This window comes from Micropterus dolomieu, linkage group LG01, assembly GCF_021292245.1.
Source record: "Micropterus dolomieu isolate WLL.071019.BEF.003 ecotype Adirondacks linkage group LG01, ASM2129224v1, whole genome shotgun sequence".
NCBI lineage: Eukaryota > Metazoa > Chordata > Actinopteri > Centrarchiformes > Centrarchidae > Micropterus > Micropterus dolomieu.
In genome coordinates, this window is record NC_060150.1 from 27,749,500 (window position 1) to 27,774,132 (window position 24,633).

Here is a 24,633-nt window from a genome sequence, read left to right on the forward strand (position 1 = left end):
AAGAAAACATCCCCCACACCATTACACCACCACCACCAGCCTGCACAGTGGTAACAAGGCATGATGGATCCATGTTCTCATTCTGTTTACGCCAAATTCGGACTCTACCATCTGAATGTCTCAACAGAAATTGAGACTCATCAGACCAGGCAACATTTTTCCAGTCTTCAACTGTCCAATTTTGGTGAGCTCTTGCAAATTGTAGCCTCTTTTTCCTATTTGTAGTGGAGATGAGTGGTACCCGGTGGGGTCTAATGCTGTTGTAGCCCATCCGCCTCAAGGTTGTGCGTGTTGTGGCTTCACAAATGCTTTGCTGCATACCTCGGTTGTAACGAGTGGTTATTTCAGTCAAAGTTGCTCTTCTATCAGCTTGAATCAGTCGGTCCCTTCTCCTCTGACCTCTTGCATCAACAAGGCATTTTCACCCACAGTACTGCCGCATACTGGATGTTTTTCCCTTTTCACACCATTCTTTGTAAACCCTAGAAATGGTTCTGCGTGAAAATCCCAGTAACTGAGCAGATTGTGAAATACTCAGACCGGCCCGTCTGGCACCAACAACCATGCCACGCTCAAAATTGCTTAAATCACCTTTCTTTACCATTCTGACATTCAGTTTGGAGTTCAGGAGATTGTCTTGACCCGGACCACACCCCTAAATGCATTGAAGCAACTGCCATGTGATTGGTTGATTAGATAATTGCATTAATGAGAAATTGAACAGGTGTTCCTAATAATCCTTTAGGTGAGTGTATATATGGCCTTTAAAAAGCTTTTTCTCCTTCTAATTTGACCTATCTTCTACCAGCAATGTCTTAACATTTTTACTACAGTTACAGACCTCGAGGCATTCAAGGTTAAGTTGGAAACTAACCAGACTTCAAACTTAACTAGTTGAAAAGAAAGTTAAGTGAGACCCCGACCTACAACACTTAAAATAAATATAACACAGCCACTTGCTCTCCCATGTCCTCTTTTTTTTAAAATATCCCAGGGTACTGCATTTAACGACATCTTTAACTTCCTTCATTGCCCATCATGAAAGGATTTTCTAATGTATTTCTGCTACTATGTAATTAACATTAAAATTATTCATCTGATACTCGTCAGATTGCCGACAACCAGTGGTTATGTCAGGCACTGTTCTAAAAAAGATGGCAGAAGGGTTCAATTACCTCCGGCTGAACAAAACCACTGTCTCCAGTGCTTGATGCGTGGCCTAATACCACATGATTTGATTATTCTGCACAAGCAAACACATGCAAATTGCATATCAGTTTGAAGTTGTTAATTTCTAAGCGTGTTGATTAAGTGTAAGAATATGTCAGAGATATCTTGCCAGGTATTAATGTGGATTTCAAATTGAAAACATGGAAGAAAACTTCAAAATCATTTTTTATCAACAGGAAAGAAAGAAAAACAATCAAGGCATGTGTGCACAATTTTCCTCTTAAATAAAACTAAAGAAACCCGCCGGGGTTAACCTTGGAGGCCGTTTTACAAAGTGAAGGGAGATAAAACATGGGCCGACCTGGTTGTTCACTCTGCCATCCAAGCCTTTGTTTTTCTCACAGTGTGGATGGCCATCTGTCAACCTTACCTAGAGAGAGGCAATGATTTTTGCTCGCCTGAATGAACACCCAGCAAAGCAATATTTCACATGTTAGCTCTGAAAAAAGACCCGTCTCAGGGGATTTTGCTTACTGGAGTGATGTGGTGGTGTACATCAAGAGTGATAGTAGTGCCTTAGTGATGGATCAGATGCTGCAGCAAGTCTGGTAAACTAGGAACACCAAACTCTCTTAAAGCCCTGGTTGTTGAATTCCTGCTTTTTAAATGCTGCCTACTGGTTTTTGCTCTATGGAGAAAAAAAACGATCAGCGTTGTTCCTGCAAATACATATTGGCCTGAATTATTATTAGATTGAATTTCACTCATCCTTTCGTCAGTCATCCATCCATTCAGGATCATTCGGCGCCTAGGGCCTAACCCAGCATGCTTTGGGAAAACACTCTTCTCTGCATGTGTTTAGAAAATGCTCAGTTTCTGAAAATACATACCATTTAGTGCCACATTTATAAGATTTGTAGATGATACATGGACAATACACCACATTGTTCCAGACTAAACTATCTCGACAACTATGAGATGGATTGCCACACAGATACAGATATCCATAGTGTCCAGAAGATGATTACTAATGACATTGAGTTTCCCTCTAGTGTACCAACAGCTCAAATGTTTTCAATTATCCTGTGAAATATCTCAACATCTACTCAGTAGATTGGCACTAAATTTTGTACACACTTTTGTGTTACCTGACGATGAATCCTAATGATTTTCGCGATCCCCTGATGTTTCCACTAGAGCCACCATGAGGTGCATGCTTGTGGCTTTGAATCAAATATCTCAACAACTAGTGGATGGATTGCCATGGAATTTAGTAAAGACATTCCTGTCTACCTCCAAATGAATTGCAATAACAGCAAGGACACTGCTATTTAAACTGTGTCGGTAGCGACTTCCTCATTGGGCAGCTATGCACATGCAAAATTAATTGGGTGAATACGTGCTTGTGGTTGGAGAAAGCTATTACCTATAGAGTCCAGTAGAGGGCAGAGCCTGTGTAAGACAGAACATTCTAAATTAAGACGGATGAAATTAGTTCAAAGCACTGCTGTGCAGCCAAAATATGTCTGTAGGACTACTCTTAGTCTTGTTTAAGTGATGTCTGACAAGTTAAGTTAATTTATACAGTTTATAATCACAAATTTGTCTCTCAAATTTGACATTCTGTATCTTTAGATCCATGATTCAGAAGTGATGTGTAAGACTTGACAAACCTGACTAGCAGTTCATCAATATCTTTTACGGCCCTAGTGTTTACTTGTGTTTCCCTTTGCCTGTTTTCCCAGTGTTCCCCTTTGTGTGTCTCTCTCTCTTTCACTCTCTATGTTTTGTTTGTGAGTGTCTGTGTGTGTATTAGCGTGTGCACGGTCTCCCTTCCTCGCTCTCCTGGCTCCCGGTGAGGCTCATCCTGCTCACCTGTCTGCAATCAGCTCATCCCCTCTCCCAGTCTGCTCACCTGCCACTCATCAGCTCATCAGCCTGCAGTATATCACCCCTGCTCTCCAATCAGATTGTGGATTCACCTCAGTGGGGGCTACTTTCATGGCCAACTTATTTCATGCCCGTAGAGATTCAGTTTCTTTGTGTTTTGTGCTCTAACCTGTGTTTTCTTGTGTGCCAGCACACTAAAGGTTGCTAACCTGCCTGACTGCCAGCTGTCTCCTAGATACCATGCTAATCCTTTATATCTATAAATTGCTAAGCTCCCTGAAGTTAGCAACACCAGCAACCATAGTTAAATGTTTTCCTCAGGTCATAGCATTAAAACTGCTGGCTAAGGATAAGCACAAATACAGTAAGATTGTTATTTACTTTGGCAAAAATGACACCTGATTACGCCAAAAGGAGGTTACTAAAATGAATGCTGAGTCAATGTGTACATGTACAAAGACATTGTCAGACTCTGTAGTTGTCTTTGGGCCCCTGCCAAATCTGACCAGTGATGACATGTTTAGCATGACACGTGACATGTCATCATTCCACCGCTGATGGTGGTGTCCAGCATAGGATGTGGGCTTTGTAAATAATTGGCGGACTTTCTGGGGCAGACCTGGTCTGATTAGGAGAGATGGCATTCATCTCACTTTGGATGAAGCAGCTCTCATATCTAGAAATCTGGCGAAGTTGATTAGTGGACCAAATCCATGACAACCCAGAGTTGAGACCTGTAGACAGAGTTGCAGTGCTACATGCTTCTCTGTGCTTCCGTTACAGCAGTTACCAACTCAAAACCACAGTGACGGTGTCTGCCCCCCAACCACTTAAATTAATTACATCAAAAGTAAATAGAAGAGGAGCTGTGCATAAAAACCTAATAAAAATAGAAGAATTAAATGTGGACTCAACATCAGATTTCTGTCACCCAGGTGAATCCTGTGGTGATGTACTGGGACTGAAATTCAGCCCGGGACTTGGAGACAGAGAGGACTTTTATACGAGCGCCCTGTGGTGGCGCAGAGAAAGATTTTTGTAGTTACCTCAACATATAGTGTTGTATTTGTATACAGTCAATTGCATTATGATGAAGACCTTCAAGAAACATTTTGACACCTGCCTCTAAAGTTTGTTTAATCAAGGAACCACTGAACAAGATCGGGCCAGGTAAGTCTGAGTCAGTCAGAGCAATAAAATAGTTAAATATAATCAAACTACAATGCAGTCCCATAAAACAGAGCAGTGTATATGTGCATGCATAAAAATAAAATCCCTCAACTTCAGCACTGAGTAGGCCTATCCCTGGCTCAGCTTCCCCTATGCTGGACCTTAACTCTGCTTGAAGTGATTGTGCAGCTACATGAGAAGAACATCAGTAATAAATATAACTAACAATAATCCATTCTCTAATTCTATCTATGGGTAATTGCATAGCCAGTCCTCTTTTGGGCACCACACATTTGTTTTCCCTCTTTCTTTCTTTTCCATATATTTACCTGCTCTGTTGTGCTTGTCACACAACCCTGGGCTGAGTTTATCGGGGCTGTTGAGCCAATCAGATTTCAGCAAAAACGGGGATCAGTCTAAGTTGGGAGGGGCCGCTCGTATCCCCACCCAATATTGAAAGTATTGGGCTGCGTCCGAAAAGTCAAAACAATCTCCTTTCCAAACCACCTTTCCTTGACCTCAATGAAAAATGTCATGAGGTCAAGGAAAGCTGTAAAGGAGAATTCATAAGGACTTAGGAAAAGAGGACCACGGGGCTCAGAGAATCCGACTGCTCTTTTCTAGACGACGTAATAATGCGACGGCACATGTTTCTGACATGGCCTGCCGTGAAAAAACTACACTGTCCCGAAGATGTACTACAAAAAGCGCATCTCTGACACTGCGCCCCCTGTTGTTTTAATGCAGGCCATCTAAAGGTGGACAACATGGTAGAATATATTAGTAGGCCTACTTCATAATCAAGATAGTAAAAAGGCCTGCAGGGTAGCCTGCCAGTCCCGAATAATGGAAAGGGTTGTAACATTGAGAATGCTTGCTCACACTCACCCTCCTGCCCACCCTTATTTATCAACATGAATCCCAATTATTGTTTGTAAACACGTTTCCCACAAAATGACAGTGTAACTGTGGAGAGAGAGGGGGGGGGGGGGGGGGGGGGGGGGGGGGGGGGGGGGGGGAGCAACCGAGCGAGAGCAGGTGCTGAGCAAATATATGCGCTGCCCATATTAGATAGTAAGAAAACGCGGTCAGCGTTGATAATGTGGCAGGCCAAATCAGTGTGTGGGAAACACTGAAATAATACATTACATTTACTGTAGACGTCATCCAGCTTGATCATGGCCTTAAACAGGCACCTTTTTCCAGAAAAAACGTCTAAAATAACATACCCAAACTGAATCAGGAATAACTCCAACCATTTGGCCTAGATGCATAATTCTGGTCTCCTTTGAAAGTCAGAAGCTAAGGAATATAAATCCATTGTATATTTAATATTTATTTTACTATTACAGACTACATGGAGATGCAATAAAGAGAATCTGATATTTTCATCCTCGCCTGGTAAAAAAAAAGCTATATTTTAATGCAATAAATCATAAGGAAGCTTTTAATGCAACTGAATACCTTCTAATACACCTAGAATGCAATTGTAACTGTAAATCTGAAACTAAAATACAACAGTTATCATACAACATTTTTAAATATACCAGGCGAATGTCCATATTTTGGCAAATTTACTGTTAAAATGTTGTCTTTTATTGGTAGATATCTTAAACACTTTCTGTCCATACAACCAAGTTCCAAATGACAAAACAATGAAATATTGATAAAAACAGGAGTATTCATCAACATTCCTGTCACCAAAAGCACTCCCATGCTTTACAAGCCTGTAAACTGAGAACGGAACATCCCACAGCGGCTTGAGCAGACCTTTCATTTGGCACCCTGCATGTCTATGTCTCTCCAACGGATCAGCCACAAAATGGCGAAAAACACCGTGTGTTCTCTGCAGAAATGTCGAGAGCAGGCAGGCAGATTGCAGGTATTGCACAATAATCAAGATGGTGCCCGCTTAGACTCGGAGCAACATCGGTGGGTTTGAGTTAAAACGGCGAGGAAAAAAAAATTCAGTAATTTCGCCCAGAGCACGGTTGGGCATCTGTTTTCAACAGGTTAAGGTTCCTACCTGAGTGAAGTGACCCTGAAGTATTTCAGTGGCAGCCATGATAAGAGCTGGTCGAATTCTCTAAAAGCTAAGGAAAGGAGCCTCAATGCTTCCTTTCATATCTCCTTTAGCATAGGGTACACTGGACCATCCTTTACGAAAGGAAAGAATGGCGTCGCACAATTCCTTGCAGCGGCAACATTTAAAGCAATGCACGTTCTCAAACTCAAAAGATAAAATCCATTGACCACATTTAGCAAAATCCTTGCAACACAGACGCACATTATGATACCTGAATAAGACTCACAATTTCCTTCTTTCTTTTGGTTTGTTTTCTTTTGGCTTTGCTGTAATCTGATAGGCTACTGTTTCAACACTATTTTATGTTTCGGATTGTTGAAATATGCTATAAAGTGTTTTCTACAATGATAAAAAAAAATCACTGACCATGATGGATAAAGGATGTTGAACATCATGTAAGTTACCATTGGCTATTAAGCCTTTTCTCTTTTATGCCATAACTCCCTGTATGCATAGGCTATGTCTTGAACTGTCAACAATAACTGAGACCCATGCGAGCTGTGTTTATAGTCTTGTAACGTGATCAAAGTCAGGGTAATGTTGCAGCGTGTAGGTTCACGTTATGTATTTCCAGGCTTCAGCAATTTCATTAATTGATTTTTACATAAGTCACAGATGCCGACACCCTTGCCTTAAGCAAAAAAGACTTTTCGGACGCAGCCTTGGTTTGGCCCAGTCTGATAGACACAGACAGCTGACGGCAGCACGGTCACGGATTATTTAGAGTTAAAAATAAGAAACTGAAAAATAAATACTCAAACTACTTACATACCAGCCGGTTCGACCTGAAATGGACCGGCCATTCAGGATTGTTCCCAAAATTCCAGATGGCAAATCTGCCCCAGGTCCTAAACCATCCCTTATGATGCTATAGGCCTACACTGCCAGGAGATCTCCTATGATGCACTGAGCTTCTCTCTCCTCCTCTCCCTCTCTATATGTTTGCAATCTTTTCCCGTCAATTAGGGCTGCTTGATTAATCTAATCAAATAGCAAATGCAGTCACAATGTCATTCTGTGTGATTACATAACCGCAAAAACTTAATTGAATTAAATCAAAAAGTGTGTGTGTGTGTGTGTGTGTGTGTGTGTGTGTGTGTGTGTGTGTGTGTGTATTATTTAATTATTTAAGAGTTGTGTGCAGGTAACGACAAAAACCTACCGTAACCCCCCCACCAGAGACGTCATCGGCAGCTGAATTGGTAAGACAGAAGAAAATAGGGAGAAGATATGTAAGGTTTGGGTTTGGCTAGCTGGCCGTTTAACGTTAGCTGTATTGGTGACTTTTTGTTGTTCAACATGTTCAACTTTTCATCAAGCCGATGTGATTGTCAGTGTCACTTTTCGTCAACTAACCAATCACAGCCTGGATGGCGGGGACATTAAAAAAAGTTTGATGTGCTACCACAAATTTTCAAATGTTCACTGTGACTATTGACAAGTTACTACTTAGCATTAACAAATTAGAGACCAATTTAGATCAAGGATTTAAGTGAAAACCCACAGAAACGAAACAGCTGTAACTGGATTTAATATTCAACTAGTGGTAAAATAGTATACTATTATATGAAATTATAATAAATCTAGTAATTAATATTAACTGAACATTATACTTTTTATTTAATGTCACAATATTATAATATACTCATTTATTCTAGTTCCTCCTCCAGGTTGTGGATAGAGCCTCTGCAGTGTACAGATGTAGATTTAGCCAGAGCCAGGATGCCATTGTGTCAATATGTGCTCCTCCTGAGAGCAACACATTCCCCTAATTCTTTTTCATCTGTTTTACTAAAATTATTATTATAAATATTGTTCAGTAATCCTGCATGGGTTGTGTTGGTGCTGCTAGTGTATCATGTATCTGTCCCTGGTTAAAAAACTACAAGTCCGACATGGCCCAAGACACAATGCAACAGTCACAGTAGAGCTTCTGTGTTGTGTGTTTGAAAAAGCTGTACAATGTGTGTAGGTTTCCATTGAATGAAGCCTTAGCTTGACGCTCCCATCCACTCCCTTCGTCCAAATCCACATCAACAAATCCACAGGACCACTCGTAACACTGTATCACTGAACACTGTTTACTCGGTTAGCAGCAAAACATCAGCACAGGGAAATAAAAATGATTAATTAACAACAAAAAAGGGAGTGGGGGAGAGAGAGGTCAAACTGTGTCGCTCCACTCTCGGCTTGGCTGACTGTCCGCTAAGGTAACTTCACAAAATTTCGTGAGATTATTCCCCCACAATTAAAGGTGCATGCGGTTAAAGGTAAAAGTCAAAAGTAACAGTCTATTCCCCAAACATTACCGATGTAATATAAATGCACTCTAAATTATCCACACACATTTTAGCTAAGCATACAATTAACTCTTTGCATTACTGCAAATATTAACTGCATCAACCTGAAAATACTGTAAATATTCCCTTCAATTCCCTCTACATAAATGAATCATGTACATTACTGTTTAACACATAAATTAAAATGATCAGTTAACTGCATTTAGGCTCCTACATTACCGGCCCCTAGTTGTTATCAATGTCCTTGAAACAATTACTTAAAAACTTAAATTAAAGGAGCCTACATGCTAACTAACAAACTATCTAAAGAAATCTTCTTGGTATTCGCCCCGGCCAAAATAGGGTTTTTTCTTTGGAACAGTTTATACATTGTCCTCGGATTCTTGAAGAAGACATAGCTTTGTTATTGGGCGACAAAGCTTGTTGCTCTTAGTCTTGACTTTCACTTCTTGTGAATGGAGGACTGTCAGGCAGGACCCTGCATCTTGGCAGATCTGCCAGCAGCTCCGTGTAGTTTCTTACAGCTTATGCACCTGGACAAGAACGTTCTAATAGTGCCGTTTGCTCCGGGGACCCAGAATCTTTGACGCAGTTGTGCTAACATATGATTGAGGTGTAACATCGTGAATGTGCTTCAGCACAAGCCTTGTGATGTGTGAATATTTTGGCAAGATTGCTTGCTGCGCGGCTCATCCTTCCTCCAACACTCATGACTCTGTCTTGCAGTACAGGGTTAAGCTTGTAGAGTGAACTACTTTTCTTTACCCTTTGCTGTTCCTTTAGCATATACAAGTCTCCTTTGAAACTTTGTTCACAGGTTAGGTGTATACCTTTGAAAGCTTTCTTGAATTGTTTACATCTGTTTTCTCCGTGTTACTTTAGTTCCTTTCTCTTTGCTTTCAGTTTCTTACTCAAATCTTTCAACTTCAGAAACAAAGCCACAGCGCGTTTTAGCTTTGTCCAGGATGAGTAGTGGGTCATCAACTGTTCTGTAGCATCTTTGGGCTCTTGCGCCTGAATAATATGCACTTTTTAACCTCTGGGCCACTGGTCTTGTGCACAGAGCAGGAAAGCCAGCTTTCATTGTTCAAGAATTCTGTTCTTGAGACATGATCAGCAGGATTCAGATCGGTATTAACATATCTCCACTGTGAAGTCTGACAGTGCTCCAGGATTGTTGTGGTCCTATTGGCAACAGAAGTCTTGAATCTTGTACCTTCGCTGTTCAAGTACTTCAGCACAGCCGTGCTATCTGTCCAAAGATTGATTTGTTAAGTTCCATTTCAAGCTCTTTCCTCAGAAGCTTGTCTATCTTGACGGCAACGGTGGCTGTAGTCAATTCCATTCTTGGTATGGTTGGAGACTTTAAGGGCACAACCCTTGCCTTTGCCATAATCAGGATGGATTGAGCTTCACCACTTGCAGTGCGTAGAAGTAGGTAACTTGCTGCTCCGTATGCGTCTTCACTAGCATCACCAAAAGGATGTAACTGTGCAAAGACTGGCGCACCAAACTGCTTTGTCTTAACACATTTGTCAACTCCAAAAGTATCAAGCTGTTGCAAACCATACATCCACTTTTTCCAGCTCCTAAGGACGTTGTCAGGCAGGTCTTCATCCCAGCTGTACTTCTGCCGGCATAAGTCTTGCAAGATTCTTTGGCAGGCAGTACCATTGGAGAGAGAAAGCCCAATGGGTCGAAAATGGAACTGACGAGGGAAAGCAGGCCTCACCCTAGTGTGTGTGGTCGAAATTTGAGGTTGATTTTGAACTTGAACTGATCAGTTTCGGCACACCATTGGATTCCCAGTGCTCTCTCCATTGGCAAGTCATCTTCATCCAGGTCCAAATCCTGAAAACCCTGGGCTTTTTCCTCTTCAGGAATAGAGTTGAGCAACCTTCGACTGTTACTGGACCATTTTGTTAGTCGAAATCCACCGTTTGCCAACATGCTCCTCAAGTCAGCGCAAAGAGTGATTGCTGTGTCTTCATCAGTAGCTGACTTAAGACAATTGTCTACGTAAAAATTTCTCTTACTGTTTTGGTAGTTTCTTGACCAAATTCATCCTCAAAATTTGTTGCACATTTCTGAAGTGCAAAGGTCGCAAAGCTTGCCGAAGATGTCTCGCCGAAGATGTGGACCAACATCTTGTGTTAAAGTGCCTGCTCGTAGTTCCCATCGGGCCACCAAAGAAACCTGAGGAGATCCGTGTCTTCATTGCTGACTCTGACCTGGTGGAACATAGCCCCCACGTCAGCCATGACTGCCACGGCCTCTTGTCGGAACCTTAAGGGGACCCCCACCAGCCAGCTTGTTAGGTCCGGTCCCTGCAGGAGCTGTTAATTCAGTGAGGTTCCTTGAAAGCTCACGCCACGTAGTTTTTGCTTAACTGGATGTCTAACTCCATGATGAGGCAGATACCATGTTCGTCCCTCAGTTGGCTGACGTTCATCACCATCCAGCTTCACTGCGTAGCCTTTCTTGAGGATGTCATCCATAAATGCAACGTATTCTGCATGAAAATCTTTTGCGTAGGTTCAGTGCACGTTGCTCTGCCACTGATCTGTCTATTTGGCATGCACAATGACTTGTTGTTCACCGGCAGGCAAACACTGTAATGACCATCCACAAGTTTTGAGGACTGAGACACCATTTCAATAAACTTGTGATCATATTTGGACATTTCAATGACTTCGTTTTGTCCAGCATCGGGAAAGTTCTGCTTGAACTGCAGTTGCCAGAACTCTTCTAGCTTGGCTACTTAGATACGATTTGTGGTGACTCCTGTCAATTTGTTTGTCTCCATCATATCACTTCCACCTCTAAGTGGCCCATTGACTGTCCAACCTAATATTGTTCTCACAGCGTATGAGCCGTCATCCACGCTGTTAACCACCTGCAGTAGGTCCATCGCCTTGGGAACATTTGCTCCTATGAGTTGTAGCATACCTAGATTTCTTATGAATTTTTAATAAATTTATGAGAATTAATACCCAATTATGAATTTTAATATTCATAAAATAAACAATATTCATCGTTCCATGGGCACCACCGGAGTTGTTATAATCCTAGAGTCAGTCTCATATCTAAAGGGTCAATTCTCTTGGCAGGGACGTAGAAATAGGCAACACACACAGTTCTTGATTATATTCCAGTGAATTTATTCTCTAACTAATGTGATAAAAGGATGGTTGAATACAGGGAAAATAAACAATTGCTGAACAATGAGCCTGGAGGTTCGATTATGGGAAGCATTTGACTCATACGGCATAGGAGAACTAATGAAAGTAAGCTAACGCTATGAGTTTAGGAGTGAAAAGGAAATCTCTGACCACAGATTGTTTGTTAGGTCTTACGGCTTGTCGACGGCCCGCTTTGGCCTGTTGCACGGGTCCCACCCTAGCTGCCCGATCCTGGCTTTTTGCTAGGGATTCTCCGGGGTTCTCCGTGTGTGACTGAAGAAAACGCTGTCCTCCGTCTGGCAATTCGGCTGTTTTCAGTTTTCCTTCGTTGCCGCTGGCGAGACCACGTGGCTTGGTCTGACCTCAGTGAAGTGAGCTCGACGAAAAAGCTTAAAAATGGAACTTGGTCGTTCCTGAATTAGTCCAGTGTAACTTAACGGACTGATAACTTCAACAAAACAAAAGAAAGAAAGAAAATAAAACAAACTGAGGGGCAGGTCGATGTTGCGTCACTTCGCGTGTGTAGCTTCAAGCGAACAATGGGCTGGCCGAACTCTTAGGGCGTTGCCTGGCGAGGCACGCCGGACACATGCCGGAGCGTCCAGAGGGCAGATAGCCGAGAGGGAGAGAGAGAAGAGAGCGGAGAAGAGAAAAGAAGAGAAGAGGGCGAACGACGTCGCGTGTCGCTCTTTTGTTGTCTGGGGCGTGGTTCCCCAGAGGGCGTTTCAGGTTTCCCGAGGGACTGCCTTTCTAAACTTAATGTCTAAAAGAAAAGAAATCTATTTGCACGTATTATAATATGCGTATTATAATATTTTCCACAATCGAACCTCAATGGTCAAACAGTTGTACCGTTCTAAGTTAAGCATTTGGTAACAGGAAACAGTTGTCACATTATTGGTCAGGATATTTATACATTTAACGGCATTTCCAACGATGGTATGTAATACTTATTTCGTCCACTTGGGGGAGCTCAGGTTACATGAGGAAAGCTTAGATTAATCCAAGATCATCTCTCCTTAGGAACTGGGGAATATTGTTGATTCATCCTTAAATTCAAGCAGGCGATTAAGAGTATAGTAAAACATTTCTTATCATCATTTCTAAAGGAATTTTGTAGGAAAGTATTATGAACAAGCATTGATTATATTAGATGAGGGAGTGTCTTGCTGAAAATAAAAACACTGCAAAAGTAACTTATTTAGATTCTTTTCAGCACTAATATCAACAACAGATAGCAACAACAAGTCAACGTAACTACTCAAATAGAGGCAAACGTAATCAGGAGACTCCAGTCTTTGGTTATTTAAAGTTCGGCTTCCTGGGTTATGTCACAACTTGGGTGAGACAAGGAGTATCCCTTTGATGGGGTAATGAAACACAGCGCAAGGTCAGTTACCACGGTTACATGTGTGGGGGGCCAGTTTTGATAGGCTGTTCAGGGAAATGCTAATCGCTGGTTTGTGTCCCTTTGTCAGTTTAACAGTCAGGCCCCGCGTTATCAGCTTCGGAATCAAAAAGGTGCCAGTTTTATGGTCAGGGATAGCACTTAGAGAAAGCAACTTTCACCCCCCCTTCGTTGGGGTCTCCCCAGCAGTCTGATGAAGTTGATCTTTAACACCCCTGCGCCTCTCTGGGAGAGGAACGGAGGAATTTGGAGTAGCTCCAAATTTATTTAATAAAAATTGCACAAATCCACACCGTTGTTCCACTACAGAGTAATCCAACCTCTGCTTGGATAGTGGGGAGTTTCACATCCTTTAGATAAGGCCACCTGTCAACATCCTCTTGGCGGGGAATATTGTCTTTGGATACAGGGATAGTTTTCTGTGAAAACACCTCTGAAAGCTCAATAAAGTGGTTGCCATCCAGGCTACTGATTTCCAGTCCAGTTACAATGCAAGTGTTAACAATAGATTCATTCCCCATCATTTACAGCAAGATGCTTGTATTGCGTCCGTTCATACTCAGTTGATTTATTAATGACTCCGTAGCGAAAGTAGCTGAGCTACCTGGATCCAAAAATGCGTATGTTGTCACTGCCTTGGTTCCCTTTTTTGCTTTGACACACACTATAATGACCAAAAGAGCACAGTTGTCCTTGTATACAAAGGCACTTGAAACAGACGCTTGCTGCTTCTTCTCGCAAGCCTTTAGTGTTAATGTGCAGCAGTGTGGGACGCAGTTGAGAGCATTCTTGACAATGAGCTTTTTCTTTGCAGATGCTACTCATGTGACCATGTTTCAAACATGCAAAACACAGACCTTTGCTTTGCAGGAAGTCAATCTTTTCCTTGTGTGGCTTGCTCTTGAGCTTTCTGCAGACTGTGAGACTGTGTTGCTCTCCCTTGCAATAAACACAAGGCTTGCTTTTTGCATCCACTGAGACAGTTTGTGTTTTTGGCGTTGGTTGTTTGTTGTTTTTAGTCTTGAATTTGTTTTCAGTTTGGGAGGAGACAATGGCCGCTGTGAATACTTTCTTTGGTTTGAGTGTCTCTGTGTATTGTAGTTTTGGTTTCTGTTTTACTGGTTGTTTTGGCCTGGTGGTGGTTTGTCTGTTTCCATAGAGTGGGTGTAGTATGTATCTAACTTGCTTGTTGACAAATTCGACAAAATCCTTGAACTTTACTCTTTTCTTTGTTTTTATTCTTGTAGGTCGCATGCAGACTTTCTCCAAGCTTCTTTGAGTTTGTATGGGAGCTTGTTAGCCAGAGCCTTTATGTTAGCTGTGTTGTCCAAGTCTTCCATGTAGCTTATCAGTCATTGTGTTCCAGCAGCCTGTGAGGAACAATGAAAAAGGCTGCAGTGCAGTTCCATCTTCTGGTTTGATAGTCTGCCAATCCAAAGCCTCCTTTATGTAGGCTTCTGCTATCTTGTAGTCAATCACGATGGTCACCAGTGCGGCCTTCAACTCCATGTTCAATAGATCTGATAAAGGATTTATACTCAAGCGGGTTACCCTTGAATGTTGGAATGGTGTGCTCAGGGAGTAATGTGGCTTTGTGATTCTTCACAAGGTACTCAGTGACGTCGGCTTGCCGAGATGCCTCTCTTTGCGGCCTTGCTAGCTGACCTTTGTTTTCAACGTTGGACGTAGGCAGGGCATGCTGTGTTGGTAGGTGGTGTTCACCTTAGTTTCAGCGATCTTTTCATTGGCTTCTATATTAGCTCACGGCTGCTTGTGTGTATTCATATTTTTGCAGCCTCTTTTCTTTTTTGCTCAGCCTCAAACTGCACCTCTCGCCGCTTTTCTTCTGCTTGCAGTTGAGCTTCCCTGCATCTTTTGCATGCCAATCTGCTTCTTCCTTTTCTATGGCCAGCATCTCCCTTAAAGCTGCAACCTTTGCCTTTAATGAAGCACACTCCATTTCTGCTTTTATTCTGACTGAAGAAAATGATGACACACTTCCACATTGTGATCCTGTCAGGACCGGGGGACAGAACTCAAACGCAGACCAGAGTTAAGTTGAGTTTAAGGAGGTTTATTTTCAAGACAAGTGCAACAGGGGTGTGGATTGGGTGGAAGATGTTCTGGTTGGTCAGAGGGTTTGTGGTCTAGGTTCCAGTGCTCTGGGTCTTGTGGTGCTGGTGAGATATCCGAGTCCGGGGTCCAGGCTGGTATCTGCAAACAAGACAGGGAAAACACACGTTACTCTCAGTTCCTCAGAAAAACAGACTAGACTCAAAAAGTTCAGGACAAATGTTGGCTGGCGTGTGCTCGTACTGAGTGGTACAACGATCCGGCAGGACTGGAAGGTTGGTCTGGCTTTTCAAGGTGAGTAGATTGCAGGATGTGGAACAGGTGTGCTTGACCGGAGCACTGGCAACCACGCCCACCAGCAGCCTCAGAGCATGAGGGAGAGAGCAGAAACACAGAGACGCAAACCAAAACACACCAAGCACACAGCTACAAACTACATTCACACGCATACCAGCAAGAAGGCCAGGGTCACAACCGGGGGTTCGTGACAGATCCAGGTCTACTTGAGCGTTTAGTGGTGGTTTTTGATGTAGACCTACTATCTGTGGGCATTACGTGTTTATCACACTCGTCAGCCTGCTCAGAGTGTTTCATGACCTCTTTCATCCATTCCTCACATTTCCAGAAGAAATCTTATTTTTAAGATCAAACCAATTCCTTTGATTATCCAAGAATTCTTCATCAGACAAATCTTCTCAAACCAGAATTTAAGTTGGAAAATTCTTGCTGCAAACCACTCAAGTCCAATACGCAGTTTATTTTTAATGTCGGCATTTGCGTCATCTTCCTTAATATACCGATACGTGCGTGACGTATAAATACCAGTGTCCCTACTGCCTGAGCATCCTTTTTTCTTCAGCAAACGGCGAACTGCTCACTGAATTCACCACCTCCACGGATGGAGTCACCACTACTAGAAAATTATCTTAGCACCCGGGCGAGGTGATCCATGTCCTGCGCGGACGAGTCCATGCCCCCAGCCGACCTGTGGCATGGGAAGGGAGCGACTGGCAAAGTGACCATTATGGAGGAAGAGAGGCCTGCTGACGCTGCCACAATCCCCCGTCTGGTGTTCAAGACGCCATTGTTTTACATGTGCTCCTTGTGTAAAACTATGGTAAGGCTTTTGAGAATGTGGAAACCGTTTTTTGAGTAAAACATGTTTATTACATTCCTTAAAGAGCTAAGTTAACTTCTCTCATCAAAGAGCTAACGTTAACTCCTGGGGTGAGGCTAAGGGTTTGCCCTGCGGCCTTGTATTCACGAAGCCACTGTTCTAACATGTGCTGCTTGTGTGTACACAGTGGAGATCCTTGTGAATGTTAAACTGTGTATTAGAAACACATTACATTCTTAGAAGCGCTAATTCCCCACCACCAACCCCATCCCATTGAGCTAGCCGTGTTGAACGCGCCGCTGCGCTCACAGACGCTAAGCTAACTGTTTGCCCCGCGGCCCACGCTGCTCTCCCGGTCAGAACCAAGTGAGAGGGTGGGTGAGTGGGCGTCCACTTCGCTAGCCTGACCGCTGAGTCCGTTCTTACCGTGGAAACTGGGCAATGCAGAAGTCTACTGTAACTCTGCATTCCCAGTGCGCCCACGAGGACTCACAAGGGGGCGTTGCTAGCTCACCGCCGGTGAAAGCGTGTTACATAAACAGACACGCTGCCCTGCCAACATCTCTTTCGCCGAGCGGTCACAGCGCAGCTAGGCTAGTCCGCTATAGCCGGAGTGAGACAGCCAAAGTCAGGTCTCTCTCGGTATAGTGGGATGAAAGAGATCGCTCGCTGCTTCGGTTGGTTTTGTTTCCTCCACGAGCAGCTCGTAGCGCCTGTTGCAGCAGGTGAGGCTGTCTACCCTGCCGCTGCTTCACATGGAAGCTGTGAGCTTGAGGCTGACGTCGTACCGGCTGTGGTGCGTTCAAGGCCCGGTCGGCCTTTTCCAACTCCACCCGTGGTGTGTTCTAAGACACTACGGGTGGTTCAGCCTTTCAAAAATGGCCCATGGTGCATTCAAGGACACCACAGCCTTTACGATTGCAGCCCTTGGAAAAAGTCTAAGCCTTATTAATTTTTTTTTTTTTAAAAACAGGGTGACAGAGGGACAGAGGCTGACGCAGACCACCAGTCCTCCTCCCTCCGTTATGTGTCCAGCATGCATTTGTTTGTGTTTCATGTGCTGCTGTGTACACATTTCCCATATTCCCATATATCTCGTGACTTAATATGGGAAAAGGAGTGGAACTCTGTACAAGCCTAGTCTGGCTTCGTTCCCTCCTTGCATTGTTCTGGACTTGTACCAAACGTGCTAAACAAATAAACTAAACTAAACTAAATGCTGTGAATGTTCAACTGATTAAATACAGTACATTCCTAAAGAGGATTCTCCTCCCCACCGAACCCCCTCCATCTTCGGCTCAGTGCGTAACGCGCTTCAGTCTCCACAAAACTGCACGTTCACCGATGCTAGGCTAAAGATCTGACCAACGGCCCACACTGCTCTCCTTGCTAAGCTCGAGAGAGACGGTGGGAGGGCCTGGGTCTTTGCTGCGCTATTCAAACCACTGGGACAGAAGCCCATGTCCTACGTCGCTCCCCTGGTGGCATCAGAGCAAGACGGTAGTAGGACCTGGGCTTCCTCCTTGCTAGTCGGTTGTCCGGTCCACACAATGGGTCGCCTACATCGCCTGGCAGCCGAATGAAGGGCTGCTGCCATGACGGTGACACAATGCAGCAATGCAAGCTAACTCTGCATTCCCTGTGCACTCACGACAGTGTCCACGGGAACACTGCTAGCTCACTGACAGTGTGTGTGTTCCTAAAACACACAACCACATTGTCAACATTTCTACTCACGAGCTCATGGTCATGGAGAGATTGAAGCCTTGAGTGTCCACACAGCCCAGTTGATTTTGCACCTCAACAGTATCTGGGGATTGTGCTCAACTACAACACTCCAGGAGCGTATCTGTGCGTGCGGCTTGAGGGCCTGATGGGCAGTAGTCCATCAGGTGGTCCCTCTGGGCTTGCTGCACATGCGACGGCTACAATGTTGGGTTGCCAGCCTGCATCTGGACCTCAAGAGGCAAAGGTGATGCATGGTGACCCCCCCCTCCCTTTCAACTCTAGTGCAGGAGGACCTGTGATTCTGGGGGTCTCTCACTGGCAGGGTGTCTTAATCCGTGTCACTCTTCAAAGATGAGTCTCTCACTGGATGGGGAGGGACCTGCCAGGGGAGTGCAGTGAGTGTTGTGGCTCCCTGAGGAGAGCCGGGGGGGCCACACACCACACATCCACAATCCACTCCGGGTTGTGTTTCTAGTGTGGTGGTGCGCTTCAGGAGAGCGGAGGTGGATCTGTTTGCCAACACCCACTGCCCGCTGTGGTTCTCAATTCAGCCACAGGACAGCCCAACCTTGGGGATGGACGCGTTACACATGCACCATTGCCAGAAGGGCTGTTGCTTTCCCCCACCCCATCTCATCCCTCCAGTTAGGTGAGGCGGGAACGGTCGTTCGTCATTCTGGTAGAAGTGACGCAGCCTACAGTGACAAAGCCCTGGCCTGTACCTATGGTCTGGGGGGCTCTGTCACAAGGGTGAGGCTTCATATGCACAATGCTGGTGTTGGACCAGCCTCTCCAGGTTTTGCTCCTAAAATTGTGGAGAGGCAGACTCAGGCTGGTCTATCCGCTGAGGTCGCACAGACCATCCAAGCGGCGGGCAGTCTCCACCACGTCTTGCTGTAAAGCTAAGTGTTTGGGCTTTCAGCGTTGATGCATTCAGAGGGAGATGGATCTGCCTACTTGTTCGGTGGGATCCGTTTTCTCTTTCCTGCAAGGTCTGATGGAGAAGGGGCTGTCGCGCTGCAGCTATCTCTACTGTCACAGGGGGTTTGGTGTCAGAACAGTCTTCACCTACTCCCTCGTGATACGCTTTCTGCAGGGTGTGAGAAGACAGCGACCGGTGTCGTGTCTCTCTGTGCCTCAGTAGGACTTGCTGCTTGTGTTGGTGGCTCTAATAGCTGCACCTTATGAGCTCCTGGAGCAGTCCTCATTGAAAATGCTATCTCATGAACAGCCCTGCGCCTTGCTCTCACCTCTGCTAAGAAGGGAGTGAACTGTGTGCCTGTCGGTTCACCCCAGCTACATGCTGGTTCTTGGTGTCCACAGTGCAGCCAGATTGAGACAACACACCTCCTTTGTTCTTAAGAACATAAGGAGCATGTTCAGGTCCAGGACAATAAATCTGGATGCTTTCTACCCACCTACCCCACTTGGTGCAGGGAGGTGAGAGTGCATCTGTCCATGTGTGCTAGGCTAAAGTCCTATGTAGAGCACACAGCCCACATTCGATGCACTGGTCAGATGTTCGTCTGTTTCAAGAAGATCCTGGCCAGCTGGCTTTGTGAGTGAATCTTCCAAGCCTGTACATGGGCGGGAACAGACCCACTCTTAGCGGTGCGTGCACATTCCACTCGGAAGTGTGGAAGTGTCTACAACCCTTTTTCAGCAGGGTGTGTGTCGAAGAGATCTGCACAATGGCATCTTGGCCCTTACTGTGCTCGTTTGTGCGTTACTATCTCTTGGATATGTTGGGCTACTTCTCGGGATCCAGCTCGCAAGTGTGACCTAGGATCTGAAAAGTAAGGATCTGGTGACTACTGGGTGTAGAGGGGGAACATACACTGGCAGTGCCTGACGTTTCAGTGAGAAGTCAGGGCAGTGCAGGTGTTAATGGTCAGGCCAAGCCCCTATCGGTCCAGCGGCCTTCTCAGGGGTGTTCCACCATTCTGTCACTAGGTGATGTGGTGGTCGGGGCTTTGGCCGGCCTTACAGTCATCGAGCTCCACCCACTGTACCCATAGATTCCACTAGAGGGCAGAGCCTGTGTGAGATAGAACGAAGGTTACGATATGGTAACCCTAGTTCTATAAGCACAGGTGGAGCCCTCTACCGATGAGCCCTGCTGCTCTGACGCCATCTGCTGAAGAGGCGGTCGGATGCTGAGGCAGTAGGGACACTGCTATTTATACGTCACGCACGTATCGGTAGCGACGTCCTATTGGTCGGCTACGTGCACGATAAAATTTCAGTGGGCAAGTGCGTGCGTGTGATTGGAGGAGGTAGTACCCATAGAGTCCAGTAGAGGGCTCCGCCTGTGCTTATAGAACTAGGGTTACCATATCGTAGCCTTCGTTATTAACCCCACTTCTTCCTTCACTCATAGTTTTATGCTCCTCTCTCCTTCTGTCACTTTCTGCAGGTGTTTCTGGCTCCAGAGCTGTGGAATCTGGATCTGTGGTTGTGGTTTCTGCTAGCCACTCGCTGTTGCAGTTGTTATTATTATTCCTATTATTATTATCATTAACATTGCATTGATTATTACTACTATTATTAATTTCATTATTTCTATTATTTATTTCATTGATGTCTGATTCCCCTACAACCTGTCTTGTTTTGCCTTTTTGTGTGGATATTATCTCTCTCTCTCTGTCCCACCCTAAGTCTATGTTCTGCTCAAGGTTTCTACCTGCTAAAAGGGAATTTTTCCTTGTCACTGCCACCAAGTGCTTGCTCATGGTGGGAAATGTTGGGTCATGTTGGGTAAATAATATTGCAAAGAGTATGGTCTACACCACCTGCTCTATGAAAAGTGTAATGAGATAACTTCTGTTATGAGTTGGCACTTCATAATATATTTTTTTATTAAACTGAATTAATCTCAGACAGCTACACTTCGCCTCATTCACTCTGCAAACCGCCATCTCCAACATCTTCATACTTATCCACGCCGCCACCGAAGCCCTTTCCAATTCCTTATTCATATACTTAGTGACAATTAATACTCTTTCCATTTAACTCCACTCTGTCCATGTCCTGCGTTTGGTCCTAACAATAACAGAGTATGGGTCAATCCATGGAAAATGCTTTTACTGTTTGATGGCTATGACAACAGTGTACAGTATTTTTAAAGAAGCTTGAGAGAAGAAGATGGAACAGTTTTTTTCTAATCAGTGTAAGTGAGTTGCTTGTGTGCTGATGCATTTTTTTCTAAGATATCACAGGTACTCATGGCAACACATTTCTCAACTTTAACAGAAACTAAACTTTAAGTATTTGGCAACAGTAGTTGGTATATTTTAAAGCAATTTGGAGAGAATTGAACTTTTTATCATTTGTTATCAATTTAGTACGTTGGAGAGGGAATTCTCAGTAATATTGTTCGACCTGGAGAGGCTGCAAAAGTGAGAGCAGAGATTTTTAATATCCCACCCCACTGTGCATGAAGTCAACATTAACTCTGTTTCTTCCTTCATCTCTCCTTGCTTTCCTTTTATGACTTGAAGAAAACTGCGAGGAGAATTGATCTTGTGGGACTTGTTACTGACATTCAAAGACAAAAGATCATAGGTTAATCATCAACCTAATACAATTTACATAGCTGAAACATGACCATCACGCAGTGACACCTAGCAAGTATCATTCTGTCTCAGCCGTTCTCAGCTTTCAAGCCTGGGGATCATTTTTCAGATCTCAACTTCTTTTCAAGGTCACCAACTACAGTGGGGCTATAATTCAACTATCGTCTAATTAAGGAGGCCAATGATCATTTGAAAGGAGTAATGAAGTATAGAAAATGCCTACGTCAGACCTTATTACTGCCAAGCAGGACACTTTTAGAAGTGATGAGCCATTAGCCAAAAGGATACAACTAGATGAACAACTAATTAGCATCTCAAAGGAAACATAAAGTGCAAATTGGTTAATAATTATTGTAATATCTCTGAAAATAAATATTGTCACCCATTTAGTCATGCAACACACCAATCGCTGAAAATGGTAACATTTTGGTGTGGCATTATTCAGTTTAATAATGAATGTTGCTAATGTGCATGTAGATGAGCCACAATTAGGATAGAAATTTGTAAATAAATGTTAATGAACCAATTTTTTATTGATACATATTTTTGCACACCAAAAAAAAAACAGCTTATTAATTTTCTGGCTTGTGTACAAGCAAGTGTGCTTTGTCAAAAACGTAAAAGTTGATGGAAATAGTAACTTCCAGTTGTTTAAGCTTGTCAAATTGTCTCCATTTAGCAGCCATTCCTTCCACAGGCATGTAATTGCATTGCTGTCATACATTCCCTCTCCCCTGTATGAAGCTTCGGATTCTGGGTCTTTATCTAATTTATGCATCTCGTGAAAGTACAAGTCTGAATTTATTGGCGCTGGGCTAATGGCATTCATTAACCTTCGCAACAGTGAAATGTTTGATTGGAATATGGCATTTCCTCCCTCAAAGGGATGTTTCATCCCCTTTGCAATTCAAATACTTCAAATAAGTCATTAAATGCTATTTTACTTCAAACGTCCAGTTTATGTATGGTAATAACTATACCTCATCACACTTAACGTGCACACACACCCGCACTGAGACGGACACGCGTCGTGCACACAGGCAAACAGGGTGAAATGTATTTAAAGGGCAGTCACAAACGCAGGAAGTTACTTCATGATGACAGACAGTTTACATCTTACACTCACTGGGCTGTGTTTGAATATTAGGGCTTGATTAGAAACAATGCATCTGGAAACATAATTGTGTCTTATCATTAGGCTGATCTCTGACTAATTATATCTTTTAATTAATGAGCTGTGATTATGAGACTAATTATGAATTCCAAGTTTGCGTGATGTTAAAACATTAAGGAAATAAATTATAGAAGCTGACTTTGGTGACTTTTAAAGTAACAGAACACATCTGTTTTTCATCATCATGACTCAGCCTTAAGGCAACTGATGAAACTTGCTTGCTTTACATGTGTTATGCTTGTGAACATGTTTTTCAATCCATACATCTTTCTGGATCCATATTTTTTTTTAAATATGTGAAATAAACAGAAAATATTTTGAATAAAAAAATTAAGAGAAATATTGTAAGCCAGGTTCAGGTGTGAAGAAGTTTCGGAGACTGATGAAGCCGGGCCGATGAGATACAGTGCCAGCATACAACATGTGAACACGTCAAATGCCAACACCAAATCTGAAGGATAACATCTTGTGGTCCCTTTTTTATGTTTCTGTCTTCCCCCTAGTGCCTGTAGTTTTCTCTATTAGGTCACCTTTCACCTAGAACAACTATCTATCTGATGTTTAGACCCTAATGCTTCGTCATATTGGAATCTTTCACTATCCATAAGTTGTACTCTTATCTGTGGAGCCAGTTAGTTCTTGTAAACATTTTTGCAAGACTCAACTTTGGAAGATTCCCGGAGAACACTGATATCTGATAGCCTGACGCCGGGGCTGCTGTCTCTTAACTAATCAATCTATTGTTGTCTTCCTGACAAGGACAAGTACATGTGAGAAATATCTAAATCTATAATGTCAAACACTTATGGGATCAGTTAAATTACTCTAAGCTAGACCTGTTTTACCTTTCCCTGTTACATCAATTAAGACACCTAAGAAATATTCTTAACATATATGATTGAATGTAAATGGTCAATCGACGATGTTCTGGCTTGCCATCTAATGAATTTGTCCCGATGCCAGACTTATTTTTCCCCTAACATATATGGTGGGGTACATTCAAAATTGTATTAAAATATATGAAAAAGTAATAAAAATTGAGGGACATTAGAGTTAGTGTTTTACACACTGCATTTATACCACACGTGATTATGGTAAATTAAATTGAAGCAGCACGTTTCATACACAGAGGTAGATTCAAGGTGCTTGTAATCAACATTTTTATATTGAAAAAGGATCAAATGACTTTGTATGTACATTTTTCACTCATAATGACAAAAGCACAGTGAATTAAAACCCAACTCTGTTAATCCCCTCAGCTCTGCAGGGCATTTTAGCATTTTCAGCCCATGTTGTTTTTGGTTTAAAAAACTACTTTAATGTTTTGGTTCTGTCTCACCGCTCTGATCAACCTAGTTTTCAGTAGCAGATAGCTGTTTTCAGCGAAAAAGCTCTAAAAACCCACTGTATGCTGCCTTCCCAGCACCCAACAGTAGACAAAGTTAGTGACTAGCTAGTGAACGTCTCGGGTTACGTATGTAACCCTGGTTCCCCGAGAAGGGGAACGAGAGACTGCGTCGGTTACGACACTATGGGAACGCCTCTAGGCGAAGCAGGTCTGAACGTGAATGAAATCACTCCAATCCTATTGGCCTGTTGCTAGAACGGTAAGGTGTGACGGAATAACCGGAGGAGTATAAAGCACACCTGTACACACTCATCATTAGCTTAAACTATGAAGCAGGCGCTTCAGGCGGGGAGAGAGGTGCGGCGGACCGACGCAGTCTCTCGTTCCCCTTCTCGGGGAACCAGGGTTACAT

The 24,633-nt window shown here is 43.4% G+C and overlaps 1 protein-coding gene across 3 annotated transcripts in view; it reads right to left on the minus strand.

Moving 5' to 3' along the window:
* Nucleotides 1-24,633, minus strand: part of LOC123979218 (WD repeat-containing protein 37-like) — a 1,096,407-nt gene that overhangs the window by 757,722 nt on the left and 314,052 nt on the right. The gene's annotated exons all lie outside the window — the stretch shown is intronic.